Raw genomic sequence first — 18,492 nt, 5'->3', positions numbered from 1 at the left:
GCCACAATAGGTCTCCACAGGATACGATGCATTTTATCATGATTTGCAAATCTTATACTGTGACCAGAAGAATCTTTATTGTCCCATTACTCAAAAATAGAGGCTTTTCACAAGTTCATTCAGCCCTTGTTTTTACAGATGTTATCTGATGTGGTCACCCTTTCAAATGTTGCAGGCTTTTTAAGAGCTATAGTTACCTTAAGGAATTCACAGGGAGATTAATTATGCTGCTAATTTGTTTATTATTTTTTAATGGCTGTTGTGTTTTTATGTACTGTTTTAATGTTTCAGATGCAAGCTTTTATGGTTTTAAATGTTACGGAATAAAGATACTCTGCTGTCAAAATCTATACCTAAAAAAGAGAATGAAGACCGCCCATTTGCAAGAATGCGCCATGATACTAGGGCAACTTTAGAACGTTGACACGTGAGTGGATCACCAGTCATGAGACAATGGCATTTTGCATTTGTTTCAATTTACTGCTTCAAGATGTCAGATGGCAACAGTAAATTAACTTTTTTTTTTTAAAGTGAACCAAAATCCCTTTGTGTTTTTTTTTTTTTAAGAAAGGAACGGCCTACCAGGAAGTTGCAGCTGTGAAATCGTCAAAAATAGAGCATTTTCTTAAAAAACAAAGAAATGAAAAAAGCATGATGTGGAGTATGGTTGAAGGGGATGAAAGCAAATGTCAACAAGCAGCATAAGGCAGCAACGGAGGAGCTGTGAGGGTGGGGGCATTTCAATTAAAACACGCATTTGCAATGCAATAGGACTCGCATTTACGCGAGTTTCAGCTATTGGCATTGTAAATGTTAATGCCTTTTATTTATGTTTTAAAAACGAAAACAAAAATAAAATGCATTGCTGTTTGCAATGTGAATAGCTCAAAGTTGCATAAATGTGAGACCTTTTGCATTGCAAATGCTTGTATTTCTTTGCTCCCCGTCTGTTAAGCCGGCAATGGCAGCCGCTTGTTGGCTCTAGTAAAAGGCGCACTTCGGGCTGGTTTGTAGTGCTAAGAAGTGTACGTTTCTTCAGTTTACACCAGGCTACCCGCAGAGCTTCTGACTCTTGCTTTGCTTTTTTGTGCCCGGACTGCTACCCGCCCCTTCTCACCTCTCTGAGAGCCAGTGCCCCCTTTGACCCTCTACCTGCTGCCCACCCCACCCAAACCTCTTCTCCCGGTTCACACCTTGGTGCTTTCACACTTAACATCACCTCCAGCTCGCAATTTCAAGAAAGGGCCTCGGGCTCCCTATTACAGCACGAGGATGAGGAGGAGGAAGAGCAAGAAGAGAGAGAGGAGACTGAGGAAAACTTGATGGGGGGCGGGGAGACGGATACGGTGAGTAGTGAGAGTGAAGAAAGAGGGGGGGGAGAGAGAAGTAAGAGAGATAACCTTGGGGAAAGGAGACCAATAAGTAGGGAGAGAGGAAGGAGGAAGAGAGAGCAAGTGGGAGGGAGGAAATGGGGGGCAGAGAGGAAGAAAGAGAGGGGGGAGGAATAGTACCGCGGCGATAGGACTCCAAAAGGAACATAGACACTGCGATTGAGGGGATAGGGCAGGGAGGACGGAAGTAGAGGAGACGGGAGAGATGGACACAGTGGCAGGCGCTGGGGAGTGCAGCAAATAGCAATGGAGGGAGTGCCAGGAATAGAGAGAGAGAGAGAGAGAGAGAGAGAGAGAGAGATGTGGGTTAGTGGCCAGCTTCCGAACTATGGACCCTGCGGGCTGCGCCCACGTGGAAAATCAATTGTCTAATTACGGTTAAAACCTTTATTTCCCTCTACCTTAGGCTGTGTTCATATCTATTCCTTAGTCAAACTCCCCGCTCCAGCAACAGGAATCGGTTACCTAGAAATGCAGTGGGCGAGCTGCAAAGGCTGCGAATGGATGTGAAATTGAGATGCAGGGTAAAGCGCTTTTAGCGGAACCCGTTCCTCAAGTGCCTCATGCTCCACGCCCCGGATGGGAAAGTGAGGCGCAGGGCAAAGCGCTTCTAGCAGAACACGTTCCCCAAGCGCCCCATGCTCCAGGCCCCGGATGTGTAATGTCTTCACCTGTCTGAGTGAGCGGGGTCCTAAAGAGGTTGTTAACTGCTCCACTCGAACCCTCCATGGCAAGACAACATCAGTGGAGTGAGACTCATATTCCTTCCTCATGAAATCTGCCGACATCCTGAAAACCATAGACTGAATGTCTATCGCTCACACATCTTCATTTGCCGCACTTATAAGCACTGCGTCCGTAACACAATAGTTGCACCACGTATTCACACTTCCCACACAGTAAACCAACCAAAAGCAACTCTAGGGAAATGTTCACAGCAACCCAAGACTTTTTTTTTAAAATCTTTCTTTCTTTCTTCTCTCTCACTTCTCACACCTGGTGTACTTGAACCCTAAGCCCCAGGCAGCTTGACTGTTTTTGACGAACCAGCGGCACCACTAGGCCCTCAAAAACCGGTCTCTAATACTTCCAGCCCCTCTGCTCGGTGCCACTGCACCTGGTGCACTATATATAGCTACCCCTCTGCCACAAAGCCACATTTCTGAGGCACCGAGCGCTAAATAAATTATTTTAGCAGTGTGTTGTATCCATGCATCAGTGATGTTGGCATACTTTAGAATCTGGCATATTTTAATCTGCGGTCCTCAGCCAAAGCCGTAAAGACATTACTACCTGTTCGAAATCTTGCACGCCCGTCGTAGAGCGCCTAGAGACGACTTCGAAGTCAGTGCGATATAAAGAGAAGCCCGCAAATAGCTGAGTTTTGTAGATTTTCATGCTCAGCTCGAGGTGAATTAACCTCGATCGACTGAATGGAGTTGTGAACTGCTTCCATGAAACCCGATAACATTACTTCGTTCGCTTTGACACGTGTAGGCAAATAACTAAAACAAATACAGTTACACCCAAAATAAAGCATAACAGTAGGCGGATTGGGAAGTCAGAAAAGGCATAATTCCAGTTAATTGCGGTAATTTTCATTTAATGATTAAAAAACGCAGCTAAAGGAACCTGTGGAGAGGTGAGGTGCCGGGTGTCGTGATGTGGGTCAGGGCCTAATCACGTGTGGGGGGCAGACATACAATGATGTGACATACACTGCAGTACCGGTTAGCCGGGAAGACCACGAGCAGTCTTACCCGGGGTTTATTATACCCTCGGGGCGTGCCCGCCCTGAGGGGTGGAGTGGATGCGTGAATGTGGATACATTGTCCAGTAGAGCCCGGCTGGCTCTCTACATCCCTCGTTTATTTCAGTCCGCTTCATTCTCAGTTCTTGGCCTTCAGGGAGATGTGCACACAAAGTCACTTAGCCTGTGGCTCGGGCCAGGGTTTGGCCGGAGATGGTACCTTTGGCTTCGGCCCTTCGGTGATTGGGTGACCCCAGCCGGGGACACCTCTTCTTCCTCCCTGCCGGCCGGGGAACTGGCGATAGATGAGTTCGGCAGTGGACTTGGGACTCTCATTGGGTCTTCGGTAGGCATTTGAACGTCTGAGTTTCTCACTGGTGATGATGCTGTCGGAGACTGTCTGACGTTCCATGGCCTGTCCTCTTCTTCCTCTTCTCGGTCCCCCGCTCTTCCTCTCGCCGGCTTAAAACATGACACATTCCGGGTTACTCTTTGGTCACCCTTCCTTACTGTCACCATGGTTCCTTGGATTTTCTCTATGGTCCACAGGTCCGGTTCGTAAGGGGTCCTATACTTCCATCCTGGGTGTCGATCATGGACCACCACAGCGTCCCCTTCCTGAAGGCTTGGCTCTCTCGCGTGTCTGGCCGCGCTTGCTTTCCGGTTGGTTGATTCTCTTCGGGATTGAATGGCGTGTTCGTCCCTCTCTGGCGGGGCCCATGTGCGTGCAGCTGGGATGGTGTCTCTGGGAGCTCTTTTAAACAGTAGATGTGCCGGGGCACATTTGGTGGTGCTGTGGGGCGTCTGCCTGTAAGCTCCTAGGAATTGGTCCAGAGCTGATTCCGGATCATCTCCGTGATCTACGGCGATCCGCAGGGCTCTGTTAAGGGTCCTCATGAGTCTCTCCACCTCTCCGTTTGCCTGGGGCCACAAGGGGGTGATTTTTCGATGCTTAATTTGGAGGGCTTCCAGGTAAGCTTGAAACTCCCTGCCTTGGAAGGGAGGGCCATTATCAGATTTGATTTCCTCCGGTAGTCCCATTGTTGCGAAGATCTTACTCAGAGTTCTTTTGACCTGTGGGAATGCCGTGGAGGAGATCACCTCCACCACCGGGAATTTTGAGAAGGAGTCAACTAGGACCAGTGTATGCCGGCCATCCGGGAAACTCCCAAAGTCCAGGCACAGGTGCGTCCACGGTAATGTCGGGGGGGGGGGGTTCAGTTATGACAGGTGCTGGCGCCGGATCCCCTCCGGTGATGAGACACGCGTGGCAGGCTCTCACCATCTCTTCTACTTTGATGTCCATCGCCGGGAACCAGACACGACATCGTAGCCTGGCCTTCGTCTTGGCCATCCCCTGATGCCCGACGTGGGCGAGGGTCAGAATCTTGGCCTGGAGGTTTTCCGGCACTACTATAAGGAGCCCTCGCAAGACCACTCCTTCATCTCCGATGCTGAGCTCGCTCTTGATCTGCCAGATTTGCTGGCGGGCGTGACTGACCTCAGGTCTGAGCCCTTGTACCCCATCCAGAAAATGCGCCCATTGGTTTTCACGGAGCGCATGCTTGACTCTGCACAGCGTCACGTCTTCTTCCGTGGCCTTCCCGATTTCCAGCAGTGTCATGGTCTCCGGGCATGCGCTTTCTGAAATCATGTGCACAAAAGCGTCCGCCTCGTGACTGTCCTCTAGTAGTGTGGCCGGTTTAGTGCTGTCCGGGTGTCTTGACAGGTAGTCCGCTGGATTGTTGGCCCCAGGGCGGAAGATGACCTTAAAGTTGTACCCTTGTAGCTGGACGGCCCACCTTTCGATTCGTGGAGGGGCCAGTCACGATGATCCTGCAAATAGGGGCACGAGGGGTTTATGGTCCGTTACTACCTGGAACTCTTGGTCGCACAGATACAAGTGAAAATGCTGGCACGCCCAGGGCTTCTCTCTCGATCTGGGCGTAACGGGTCTCCGTATCCGTGAGAGCTTTACTCACATAGGCCACCGGCTTCCATACATCGGCCCCATACTCTTGTAGGAGTACCGCTCCCAGGCCCACCGGGCTTGCATCAACCACCAGCTCCGTCTTTCTCTTCGGTTGGAAATACGCCATCACGGTGGTGTCCAGGAGGCTGTTCTTTATCGCTTGGAACGCTGTATTGGCCGCCCCCGTCCAGTCCCACTTGTGATCATGACGGGTGAGCAGCCTCAGTGGCTCTGCCAGGTCTGCAAGGTTGGGGATGAACCTCCCGCAATACGTTGCCATCCCGAGGAAACTCCTGGCCTCTGACGGGTTCTGCGGGGTGCTAGCTGTCCTGATGGCCTCTGCTTTCTTGGGGTCAACTCTCAGGCCTTCCCGGGTGAACGTATAGCCAAAAAAGTCTATTGATTCCTGGTAGAACGCGCATTTTGACTTGTGGAGCGGCAGACCCTGTTCTGCCAGTCTTCTTAAGGTTGCTCTCAGGTGTGCGTGGTGCTCTTCAAGTGATCCAGAATACACCAGAATGTCATCACTCAAGTTTATGACTCCACTCAGTCCGGATAACACCTCCCTGATTGCGTTCTGGAACACTTCGGCTGCTGACGAAATCCCGAAGCTCAGCCTTTTGTACCTCCTTAGACCTATGTGGGTTGAGAAAGTGGTGATGTAGCGGCTGTCTGGCTCAAGCTCCAGTTGGTGGTATCCCGCGTTTAAATCCAGTTTGGAGAACCACTTTGCGCCGTTGAGGTCCGCTATGATGTCCTCCATGGTGGGGGTGATATGCCTCTCTCTCCTCACTGCTACGTTGGGCAGGCGCATATCCACACACAGCCGTATCGCCCCTGGCTGCTTGGGTTTGGGTGCCACTACGAGGGGAGAAACCCACGGTGTGGGCCCCGTCACCTTCTCGATAACTCCGAGATCTTCGAGCTTCTTTAGCTCTTCCTCCACCTGCGGCCGCAGGTTGAATGGAACTCGCCTGTGTCTTAGGGCTGTCGGGCGTATTGACGTGTCTATGTGTAGCTTGAATTTCTTGTTCTTTAGCTTCCCCAGTCCTCGGAACAGTTCTGGAAACTCCTCCATCAGGAACTCCGCATGCGACTGGTGCACCTGGTTTGCAAAGAACACCAGTCCAAGGTCTTCGGCGGTGTGACAGCTTAGTAGCGTGCCCTTCTTCCCTTCCGTGACGTAGAATTTTGCTTCGGTTGAGTACCCCCCATGCACAATTGTTGTCTTGATCACTCCACGTAAGGGCATAGGCTCGACTCCTCCGTACGTGTATATCCTCGCTTGGGAGTGGACCAGTTCCGGCTTGGGCATCATCTTTTCGTACTGGTCGGAGTCCATGACGTTCACGGATGCCCCAGTGTCTATGAGTGCTTGGACCGTTGTGCCATCTACCTTGACTGAGCACATCGGTGGGGGCCTCCTTCGCGTAGATGCCGTGGATGCTCTACCCACATATGAAACAACGTAGACTTCGTCGTCTTCATCGTCCTCGTACCGCGGAGGTCGCTCATGGGCATGGCTGTCCGGTGGTGAGTCGACATCCTCTGCTAGTGACAGCTGGTGTACTCTCCTTTGCAGACTTTTCGGCCTGGTCGTGGCCGGTCTGTACTTTCCGCTCCGGCACACTTTGGCGAAGTGGTTCAGTCTGCCGCATTTCGAGCACGTGCGTCCCTTCGCTGCGCACGCTGCTGTGGCGGAGTGTGTCTCTCCACAGTACCCGCACGAATTCCCTGTCGCTGTCGTTTGTTGCGGCCGATTCGCTGCAGGCTTTCGGTGGATCGCCTCCACTCTCTCCATCTTGACTTGCACGGGTTTGGTCGGCGCTGGGGTGGCTACTGGGGTGTACAGCGCAGTTTCCATCTCCTCCGCCCTTACGTCGGATAGCTCGTGCGACCTCGCGAGTATCAGTATCTCGTCGAGCGATATCCCTGGTTGGCGCAGGATTAGTTTCCTTAGCAGCTTTGAGCGGCACCCCACGATGATTTGGTCTCGTATTTCTTCACGCGGGTCCGTGAACGGGCATGTGTTCGCCAGCCGGCGTAGCCGCGCGTAGAACATGTCTACTGACTCGGATCCCGTTTGCCATGCTCTTTTGAACTTGAATTTTTCGAAGTCGTTATTCAATTGGGGGTCAAAGTGCTTGTTCAGAGCGGCCACTGCTGCCTCGTAATCATTGTCCCTCCCGGTGTTGGGAAGAGTTTCGAAAAGCTCATCTATCTCCGCGCCGTCATACAGGATCAGTAGGGACCTCTTGACCTCGCCATCCGCCTCCCTAGTGCCTTTGAAGTAATGGTTCAGTCGACGTACCCATGCCTTCCACCTCACAGCCGCAGTGGCTGGATCTGATGCTTCGCTGAATGGTGGAAGCGGCGCCGCTCCCGAATGTGTATGGTGACCGGTTTGCGGGCCGGGGGCCGCGGCTTAGGCCGGTACCTGATTGTTTCCCGCTGAGCTGGTGGTGGCGGCTGTATGGCCGGGGCTGGTGCATCTCCTTGCTGCGCTGGGGCCCCATCTACGAGGGACATGGTTGCCCTTGGATGCTATGCTCGGCTGTGGTTTGTCCTTTTCCGCCCTGCGTAGGACCTTGTTGCGCCTGCCGCTCTCCCTGCACCTTCCTCGGCTGGATATCGTGGGGCAGTGGTCGTGTGTGGACCTTTGGCGCGCCCTTTTCCCCCTCCGCGTGGTTGTGCAGCCGTTTGGTTGTGCCACTGCTTGTTGTCTTCACAAACTGCAGACGCGGCCACGTGGAGGCAGGGGTGCCCGCAGTACTTCCAGCAGCCACTGGGGGCCGCCTCGTGTAGTTCGCGCTCCTCGCGCAGCGTGCTCACAGGGCCCGGAGCAGCAACCGGCAGAGGAGGCCGTGGCCGGAGGGCGTCGCGCGACGCACTGCTGTGTGCGCGGCAAAGGCGGGGTGGGTGGAGGCGCGGCACGGTGCTCCGCCGGCCTCCGCAGTGTGGGAGCTGCTGTCGGGTGGATGCTCTGACGACAGGCAGACGTCGCCCGGAACACAGGCCAGGTAGGCCGACAGGCGCTCGCAGGGGGGCTAGCTATGCGCACTCACCCTGGGCGCTCCACGGTCCCGGCCCTGCCAGCTGAAGGCGCTTCTGACGGGAAGACGCGTGGGCAGGCCTCGGACCGGAGCAAAGCAGGAGTGTACACCGAACGCTCGGTGTAGCGCCGGCACTCCCTCGTCTTCTCCTGCACGCGCAGGACATCCCACCCTCGTCACCAATGTCGTGATGTGGGTCAGGGCCTAATCACGTGTGGGGGGCAGACATACAATGATGTGACATACACTGCAGTACCGGTTAGCCGGGAAGACCACGAGCAGTCTTACCCGGGGTTTATTATACCCTCGGGGCGTGCCCGCCCTGAGGGGTGGAGTGGATGCGTGAATGTGGATACATTGTCCAGTAGAGCCCGCCTGGCTCTCTACCCCGGGTAGCCAGGGGAGGGCCTGTCCTCTCTCCTCCCCCCCCGCACTCTTTGTCAGAGCGGGAGGGAGATTCCGGGGTGAGGGTGGAAGGGATGGGTTTTCCTTTAAGAGTTAAGAAACTCGAGAGGCTGTTTGCTCAACAATCAGAGCAGAGCGGAGTCGCCAGTGTGTAGACCATGGGTACTCACAAACTTTCTCTCGGGAGCCAAATTTACAGTGTGGTTTGTGTCCGAGGGTGGCACTGGTGGGGGCGGGGTCAGTGGGGAAGGGGGCGGGGCTAGAGCAACAACAAAAAAACTGTGACCATGAGGTTGATCACAGGTCCCTGCAGCGGACGCCTTCATCCACTGAGCCACCAGACCTGGCATACACACACACCTCTCTCTTTATCCCTCCCTCGCTCTCTTTCTCCCTCTCCCTCCCTCTCTCTCCCTCTCTCTCCCTCCCTCCCTCTCGCTCCCTCTCTCCCTCTGTCTCACTCACCCTGACTGTCTCACTCTCTCTCTCTCTCTGTCTCCCTCTCTCTCTGTTTCCTTCTCCCTCACTCTATGTCCCTCTCCCTCACTCTATTTCCCTCTCCCTCACTCTATTTCCCTCTCCCTCACTCTAATTCCCTCTCTCTCTCTCCTTTCCTCTCCCTCCTTCCCTCTGCATCCCTCTCTCTCCTTCCCTCTCCCTCACTCTGAGGTCTCCCTCACTCTGATGTCTCCCTCACTCTGAGGTCTCCCTCTCTCTCCTTCCCTCTCCCTCACTGAGTTCTCCCTCTCTCTCCTTCCCTCTCCCTCACTCTGAGGTCTCCCTCTCTCTGAGGTCTCCCTCTCTCTCCTTCCCTCTCCCTCGCTCTGAGGTCTCCCTCCCTCTGTCACCCTCCCTCTGAGGTCTCCCTCTCTCTCCTTCCCTCTGTCTCCCTCACTCTGAGGTCTCCCTCTCTCTCGTTCCCTCCCCCTCACTCTGCGGTCTCCCTCTCTCTGAGGTCTCCCTCTCTCTCCTTCTGTATCACTCTCTCTCTCTCTGTCTCCCTCTCTCTCTGTTTCCTTCTCCCTCACTCTATTTCCCTCTACTTCACTCTATTTCCCTCTCCCTCACTCCGAGGTCTCCCTCCCTCTGTCTCCCTCACTCTGAGGACTCCCTCTCTCTCCTTCCCTCTCTCTCCCTCACTCTGAGGTCTCCCTCTCTCTCGTTCCCTCCCCCTCACTCTGAGGTCTCCCTCTCTCTGAGGTCTCCCTCTCTCTGAGGTCTCCCTCTCGCTCCTTCTGTCTCCCTCCCTCGCTCTGTCTCCCTCGCTCTGTCTCCCTCGCTCTGTCTCCCTCCCTCCCTCTCCCTCCCTCACTCTCCCTCCCTCGCTCTCCCTCCCTCGCTCTCCATGCCTTGCTCTCCCTCCATCCCTCTCTCTCGCTCTCTCCCTCTCACTCCCTCCCGATCTCCCTCCCTCTCTCCCTCGCTTGCTCTCCCTCCCTTGCTTTCCCTCCCTCTCTCCCTTGCTCTCCCTCCCTCGCGCTCCCTCTCTCGCTCTCCCTCACTCCCTCTCTCTCGCTCTCCCTCGCTTGCTCTCCCTCCCTCCCTCGCTCTCCCTCCCTCGCGCTCCCTCTCCCTCCCTCGCTCTCCCTCTCTTGCTCTTCCTCCCTCGCTCTCCCTCCCTCGCTTTCCCTCACTCTCCCTCCCTCACTCTCCCTCCCTCCATCGCTCTCCCTCCCTCACTCTCACTTCCTCACTCTTCCTCACTCGCTCTCCCTCCCTCGCTCTCCCTCCCTCGCTATTCCTCCCTCGCTCTCCCTCCCTCACTCTCTCTCCCTCCCTCGCTCTCCCTCCATCGCTCTCCCTCCCTCGCGCTCCCTCTCCCTCCCTCTCTCTCCCTCACTCCCTCTCTCGCTCTCCCTCCCTCGCTCTCCCTCCCTCGCTCTCCCTCCCTCGCTCTCCCTCCCTCGCTCTCCCACCCTTGCTCTCCCTCCCTCACTCTCCCTCCCTCACTCTCCCTCCCTCGCTCTTCCTCCCTCGCTCTCCCTCGCTCCTACTCCCTCGCTCTCCCTCCCTCACTCTCCCTCCCTCCCTCCCTCCCTCGCTCTCCCTCCGTTGCTCTCCCTCCCTCACTCTGCCTCCCTCCCTCGCTCTCCCTCCCTCCCCTACTCTCCCTCCCTCCCTCCCTCCCTCTCCCTCGCTCGCTCTCCCTCGCTTGCTCTCCCTCCCTCCCTCCCTCCCTCCCTCCCTCCCTCGCTCTCCGTTGCTTGCACTCCCTCTCTCTCGATCTCCCTTGCTCCCTCGCTTGCTCTCCCTCCCTCCCTCGCGCTCTCCCTCCCTCGCTCTCCCTCGCTCTCCCTCCCTCACTCTCCATCCCTCACTCTCCTTCCCTCGCTCTTCCTCCCTCGCTCTCCCTCGCTCGCTCTCCCGCGCTCTTCCTCCCTCGCTCTCCCTCCCTCGCTCTCCCTCGCTCTCCCTCCCTCCCTCGCTCTCCCTCCCTCACTCTCCCTCCCTCCCTCGCTCTCCCCTCCCTCGCTCTCCCTCCCTCCCTCGCTCTCCCTCCTTCACTCTTCCTCCCTCCCTCTCCCTCCCTCGCTCTCCCTTGCTTGCTCTCCCTCCCTTCCTCCCTTGCTCTCCCTACTTCACTCTCCCTCCCTCCCTCACTCTCCCTCCCTCGCTCTCCCTCCCTCGCTCTCCCTCCCTCACTCTCCCTCCCTCCCTCTCCCTCCCTATCCCTCGCTTGCTCCCCCTCCCTCCCTCGCTCTCCCTCGCTTGCTCTCCCTCTCTCCCTCGCTCTTCCTCCCTCGCTCTCCCTCGCTTGCTCTCCCTCCCTCCCTCTCTCTCCCTCTCCCTCACTTGCTCTACCTCCCTCGCTCCCTCGCTTGCTCTCCCTCCCTCGCTCTTCCTCCCTCGCTCTCCCTCCCTCGCTCTCCCTCACCTCCCTCTCTCTCGCTCTCCCTCGCTTGCTTCCTCTCCCTCCCTCGCTCTCCCTCCCTTGCTCTTCCTCCCTCGCTCTCCCTCCCTCGCTTTCCCTCGCTCTCCCTCCCTCACTCTCCCTCCCTTGCCCTCCCTCCCTCACTCTCCCTCCCTCGCTCTTCCTCACTTGCTCTCCCTCCCTCGCTCTCCCTCCCTCGCTCTCCCTCCCTTGCTATTCCTCCCTCGCTCTCCCCTCACTCTCGCCCTCCCTCGCTCTCCATCCATCGCTCTCCCTCCCTCGCGCTCCCTCTCCCTCCCTCGCTCTCCCTCACTCCCTCTCTCGCTCTCCCTCGCTCCCCCTCGCTCTTCCTCCCTCGCTCTCCCTCCCTCGCTCTCCCTCGCTCACTCTCCCTCGCTCCTACTCCCTCGCTCTCCCTCCCTCACTCTCCCTCCCTCTCCCTCTCTCCCTCGCTCTTCCTCCCTTGCTCTCCCTCCGTTGCTCTCCCTCCCTCACTCTGCCTCCCTCCCTCGCTCTCCCTGCCTCGCTCTACCTCCCTCCCTCACTTTCCCTCCCTCCCTCCCCCTCCCTCGCTCTCCCTCGCTTGCTCTCCCTCCCTCCCTCCCTCTCCCTCGCTTGCACTCCCTCTCTCTCGATCTCCCTTGCTCCCTCGCTTGCTCTCCCTCCCTCCCTCGCTCTTCCTCCCTCGCTCTCCCTCCCTCGCTCTCCCTCGCTCTCTCTCCCTCACTCTCCCTCCCTCACACTCCCTCCCTCACTCTTCCTCCCTCGCTCTCCCTTGCTCTTCCTCCCTCCCTCGCTCTCCCTCCCTCGCTCTCCCTCCCTCGCTCTCCCTCCCTCACTCTCCCTCCCTCCCGCGCTCTCCCTCCCTCGCTCTCCCTCCCTCCCTCACTCTCCCTCCTCCCTCTCCCTCCCTCGCTCTCCCTCGCTTGCTCTCCCTCCTTCTCTTTTTCATGGACGGCCTTACATTTATATGTAAATATGTATTATATAATTGTCCAAGCTTAATTGCTGTTAAAATGTATTCCTGTGTGAATTTGTTATTTGTATATATAGAATTCTAACCACTAGTATATGTAGTATACTTTTATGCTTACTACCATTCCTACGTGATTTTAGAGTTTATCTGTTTGTATCGCTTCCTTGAGTAACTTTCAACTTGTACATGTACAATTTTTTCCTGTTTTTATCTCGTCCTTGTATGACTTTACACCTTGTACATTTGCATTTGTTTTCCTGTTTTTATCTCTTCCTTGTGTGACTTTACACCTTGTACATTTGCAATTTTTTCCTGTTTTTATCTCTTCCTTGTGTGACCTTACACCTTGTACATTTGCAATTTTTTTCTGTTTGTATCTCTTATGTAACTCATGTAAATCCAAAGTCCTTATGTAACGCAACTGGTTCTTTTGTAAAGTGCTCTGACACCTTCGGGTAATGTTCGCGCTATATAAAATCGCATTAAATAAATAAATAAAAGAGCAAGCATCAATCTCTTGTCTTTATCTCTTGTCTTCTAATTAGAAACACATGGCTCCATAAAGATAAGAAAGTGCTTTGCGACAGACGCAAAGCAGGTGAGCCAGTCTGGCTCGCAGGGGAAAGGGAGTCTACGGAAAACCCTCATGTCCAATGGCAGGCCACCGTTTAGCATAAACGGTGATGCCAGCCAATGGAAATGAGGGGCGGGGCTTAAAGCCCTCTTCTGAAAGTCCTCATCTACAATAAATCTTGCTGAGCGAGCTGCGCATGTGCGCAGCAATGCTAGGCGAGACCTAAAAAGCACAGCAGGATGACGGGGTTGGGAAGCAGCAGGGGAACTGGGGAAGAGCAGCACTAAGGGCATGGAGAGGTGAGGATCTGAGGGCGGAACAGCATACACGGATAAATCAAGAAAACAAGTGCAATCCCATGGAGTGCTAGAAGCAAAGAGAAAAGTAGTTGCTTGATATGGAGCTGCAGAAGGACATAAGCCATCCAGGCTAAAGTATGGTATAGAAGCTATGTTGCAGGACTGGGACAAAGACAAGAAGAGGAAGGAAAGCTGTCAAATAAGAAGTGAGCAAATGAGGCCGATAAGAAAGACAACCAAAGATTATCAGTGCACTGACTCAAAGCCCCCTCTAGGTAATGTACACAATAGGTCTTCCACAACAGACAGCTCAGGACTGAATACTACTGTTAAGCTATTGGGCATTGCATCTTCCTCTTCCTCTTTGCAGTCATTACTTATTATGAGTATTCACCTAAGAGGCACGCCTTCACCCCAGTCACCTGACCATAATAAAAACTACACATCACTACCACTTGCTATTGGGGTGTGGCTTGGACGGCAGAAGCTAATGGCTGCCTAATCGAGCCGTCGCGCCAGAACTGAGCCAGCAACTGGATTTTATGAGCGAACATCGAAAGACCCATAGACAAAAAACACAGCAAAAGTGATCAGAATAGTTCACCGACAAGAAGCGACCCAGAGAAGGTTTCGGGACGCACCAGGAGCGGAGCACGGCGGGCTGGCGGGGGAGAGAGGAGAAGTGATTAAACGAATCCAAGATGGCGATCGGTTGCGGCTGTAAACATCAACCCCAGATGAGAGGTACAGCATAGACCTCAAAATCCGTGGGGAGAGAGAGAGTGAAAAACGAGAGCACCTGTGCACCCACCTAAACAGGAGGTAACGCGACAGCCCCGGCCGCCCCCATCTCGCCGCCCCATCCCGATCGACACAACGGCAACGCAACCGAAGCAGGCAAGCGGAGGAGTGGCAAAGTGCAACGTGAACGACACGAGAAAGCAGAAGCGCCTAAGCAATACCTCAGCGCCGCCTCGACAGCGCCTCATCACAGCATCTCAACCCCCCTCCGCGGAAAAGAAAGGTAAACAAAGCGCGGCACGGCGAGGCGGAAGAGGGGCGGGGCAGCACCGGAAACGGGGACCGAGTGAAGGCAAACACTCGACTTCCCCCCCACAGAAAAAGAAACTAAGCAAAGCAAGGCACAGCGAGGCGGAAGAAGAGCGGGGCAACACTGGAAACGGGCCCAGAGACCATTGCATCAGAACGGAACCGGCGCCCCCCCGCACAAGCACAACCGGCACAATGGAAGAAAGCAGCAACGAGCGGAAAGGCAGGACATCCACTCACAGATTTGACGCGCACTCAGACCCCCCGCAACCAAGAAGATATCAGCAAACGCGCACTCATCTGGCAGACTATATCATAAAAGTTGCTCCCACTATTTCACACACCAAAACGAAACTGACTGTAGTGCTCTGCATTGCTACCTGGACGGAGGGAAAAACAGCACGGGCGAGACAAGGAGAGAGACCTGGGGTAGCACAGCGCTCCCACACGATCAGAACCACCCCCCCCAAAGAGACCACAGCCGGGGCGGCACCGCAGCAGTGCCAGAGAACAAACCAACCGTGCTAAGCCAGGCAAAGCAGTGCGAAACAAGACCCCAGAGACCAAGGAAAAACTACCATAAGCGAACACAACTTGGCAGAGGCACTCAACCAGCTGACACAGTAGGAGCTCCCTGCCATCAAACTCTGGTAACACCAGGTAGGATCAAGCGACGAGGGACAAAGCAGCCTACTGAAAATCCACAACTGGTGGGTAGAGAAGAACCACCAGGCGCAATCAGCCCGTACTCTAAAAGAAACATGGCTGACAGGGAATCCAGACTGCAAGGGAAACAACAGAAAAAAGCAAAGGCGAACTTCTGGTTTCGGTCTCACCTTTAAAGCAGAAGCCGAACATGAACGCCACACTTGAAACCATCCTAAAGAAACTGGCGGAGGTGCACGACCTAGCAAAATCTACAAAACTCACCACGGAATCCATACAACTCGAGCTAGCAGCAGTTAGGGCCGACCTGAGCACAGTTAACACCAGGCTCGCAGCGGCAGAAGAGAGCATCAGTGACACAGAAGACGCCACTCAATGCACCAAAAAGGAAGTAAGCGATCTGAGCACAAAAACAGACTCTCTGCAAAGGATAACAGCCGAATTAGAAGACAAGAGCCGTAGAGGAAATATACAAATTCTAGGAATCCCGGAAGGGGCCGAGGATGATGCGGGATCATGCACCAGATTCTTAGAGGATCTCATTCCGAAGATCACGAACCTAAAATTTGACCGTCAATTCGAAATAGATAGGGCATTCAGAGTTCCTGCTTCAAGACAACTTGCAACAAAATTCACCAGACCCATCATCTGCAAGCCGCTGGGGTCTCGGTACACGGACGAGATCTTTAACTACGCCAGAAAGAACAACCAAATCATCTGGAAAGGGCAAAAAATTATACTCACGCAAGACTACTCCAAAACAACAGTAGACATCAGGAAAGGCTTCCTCGCTCAACGCCAGGCTCTCAAAAGCAAATACATCCTATTCACCTTTGTTGCCCCAGCCAAATTCAAAATAACTGACAGGGGTAAACACCACTCCTTCACCGACCCACAGGACCTGTACGAATACCTGAAAGGACCTCCAACCTCACGGATGGAAGTGTCAACACATGGCACCGGTAAAAGAGGACCCTCTCCGAATATTGCGAGAGAGTAGAGACACAGATAAACCGACAAAACACTCCGCAAACCACGCAACCGCCAACTACCTCAAGAGGAACAACCCAATGTACTCTCAAGAATCCAAACCTACCTCAAGGAAAGATAAAAGAAGATTTGAACCGCAGCTACCTCAAGCAAACAGCGACTACAGACGCACAGAAGGCCGGCGGGCTAGAACGCAGAGTATCCTTTTTAAACCGTATTAGACTCACAGGCCATTGACTACAACTGTGACTATATTGACCTCAGCGGGAGAGGCATCAAGACTGCTATACAATCTCTGGGCCGGTCACTCACCTATACAAAACCACTACCTAGATATTACCGATTGAATTGACTTGAATCTTTACTTGGCTCCGGGAGGCGCAATGGCGATCCTGCCGTCGTACCTTCCAGAATCTACATGTGGGGGGAGGGGGAATGGAGAGGGAGAGGGGGACTAGGGGGGGAAATGGGGTGGGGGAAGACAGAGACAGGGGAGGGGGGAGGAATGACAGGACTTTTCTCTAATCTAACTTTCACACTTTCTTACCTTTACTTATTCACTCCACGCTACCACAGAACCCAGGCTATGGGACGATCAGATAGGCCCGTGAGGGTCGGGCACAGACAGCGGCACTCACACAACCTAGATAATGGCTAACAACATCCCCGTCGCGCTTGCGACCGACTTAAAAATAACCACACTGAACGTTAAGGGTCTTAATCACCCCATTAAGCGCAGAAAAATAATTGACTATTTAGCCAAATCCAAGAGCGACATAGTCCTACTACAGGAAACCAAGTTAGACGAAGAGAGCTATAAACTAGTTAGAGCAAAGTAGATTGCCCAGGCGGTGTGCTCCCCGGCCACCAGAAAGAGAGGAGGCGTCATAACGCTCATCTCCAAGAACTCCAAACTTACGATTAACTCACACTCGCACGATAGCGAAGGCAGGCTACTGATAACCAGCATCTCAAGAGGGAGCAACCAGATCCACGTTGCAAACCTATACACCCCGAACTCAGACGATCTCTCCTTCTGGAAAGAAGTGGCTGACGCCCTTTCCAAAAGACCACAGAACAAGCTTCTGATTGTTGCAGGCGATATCAACATGCCCTTAGACCCACTGTTAGACAGACAATCCCACTGTAACTACCACCCCAACAGCTCCCACAATGCACTTCTCAACATATGCACGAAATTCAACCTGTAAGACACATGGCGACTCACACACCCAACCACGAGAGATTACACCTTCTACTCAAACTCACACAAATCACACATGAGAATAGACTACATCCTATTATCAGGGACCCACACGCACATGATAGAAGAGGCGCTAATAGAACCAAGACTTGTATCAGACCATTCGGCAGTCAGCCTGAAACTGGCCGGTCAGCATAATGAGGTAAAGGCCCGCAGATGGACATTCAGAAGGAGCACTACCACAGACCCCGCACACAAAAAAGAGATCACAGGCGCCCTCACTGAATACATGATCACTAATGATAATGAAGAAGGCAGCATAGACACACTATGGGACGCTCTGAAAGCCACAATTAGAGGGAAGCTAATTGACATATTGTAGCAGGGATTCCGTTCTCCTACTGTACTGTGCATAGAGATTTGGAACCTCAGTGAATTAGGGTGGCCCAAAACTCACCTCAGTACCCAAAATCCCCTTACCGAGCTAGCTACAGTGTCTCATTGGTCATAACAAACTCCCAATGTTCAGACAAACCAGAACATGAACTTACAATACCTCAGGTCACGTGGAACACATGAGCACTCTTTCGTTATACAATCATTTCAAACCAGAGCTTGGAGTAAATGAGGACATGTGCACATTTGAAATATTTTTTACTAATGCCGTTTTCTCAAACGCAGTATCTTAGATAATACAAGGAAACATATTATCATAGGCAAAGTTATCAGCATAGTTGCTAGTCCATAGAAAGCAGAAGGTGACGTCATGCTAAAATGCTGTAGTGAATAAGGGTTAACAACACCTAAAAAGCACGAGAAACTGCCCCCTGGTACTCAGAGGAGATCAGAGAGAAAAAACGTCAGTGCAGGAAGCTTGAAAGAAAATGGCGCCTGGGATTTGCCACCACTGACAAAGCCAAGTACAGGGAAGCCATTAGGTCTTACAAACTCGAAATAACCACAGTACAATCCGCTTACTATAAGGAGAAAATCATGTCAGCTAAATCCAAGCCAAGAGAAATCTACCAAATAGTCAAAAGCCTCTCCAAGCTTCCCCCACCTGCAGTCCCAGCCGACAATCCTACGGCTCACTGCAATGATCTAGCCGAATTCTTTTATCAAAAAATAAACAAAATATATTTATCCTTCGCGGCCCCTCTCCCAGAGCTTAGTGCTGCTGAATCTCAGCCTCCCACAGTAAAAGAACACCCCCTACGAGTAACCCTGAGCAATTTTCCTCTCTTAGACCTAGAGTCACTCAAATCCCTCTCACAACAGACAAAATCAGGC

General features: G+C 53.5%; 1 long non-coding RNA gene across 1 annotated transcript in view; it reads left to right on the top strand.

Annotated features, from left to right (window-relative positions):
• Positions 1 to 311: 311 nt before the first annotated feature.
• LOC144767182 (uncharacterized) overlaps positions 312 to 18,492 on the top strand; it is a 269,664-nt gene continuing 251,483 nt past the window's right edge. Inside the window, exon 1 of the long non-coding RNA XR_013598092.1 lies at positions 312 to 427. This is a non-coding gene — a long non-coding RNA (uncharacterized LOC144767182). The remainder of the gene's footprint in view (positions 428 to 18,492) is intronic.

The sequence above is a fragment of the Lissotriton helveticus genome, chromosome 7 (assembly GCF_964261635.1).
Source record: "Lissotriton helveticus chromosome 7, aLisHel1.1, whole genome shotgun sequence".
NCBI classification, from domain to species: Eukaryota; Metazoa; Chordata; class Amphibia; order Caudata; family Salamandridae; genus Lissotriton; species Lissotriton helveticus.
Note: the sequence above shows the minus strand (reverse complement) of the source record. Positions and strands in the feature narration are given on the sequence as shown.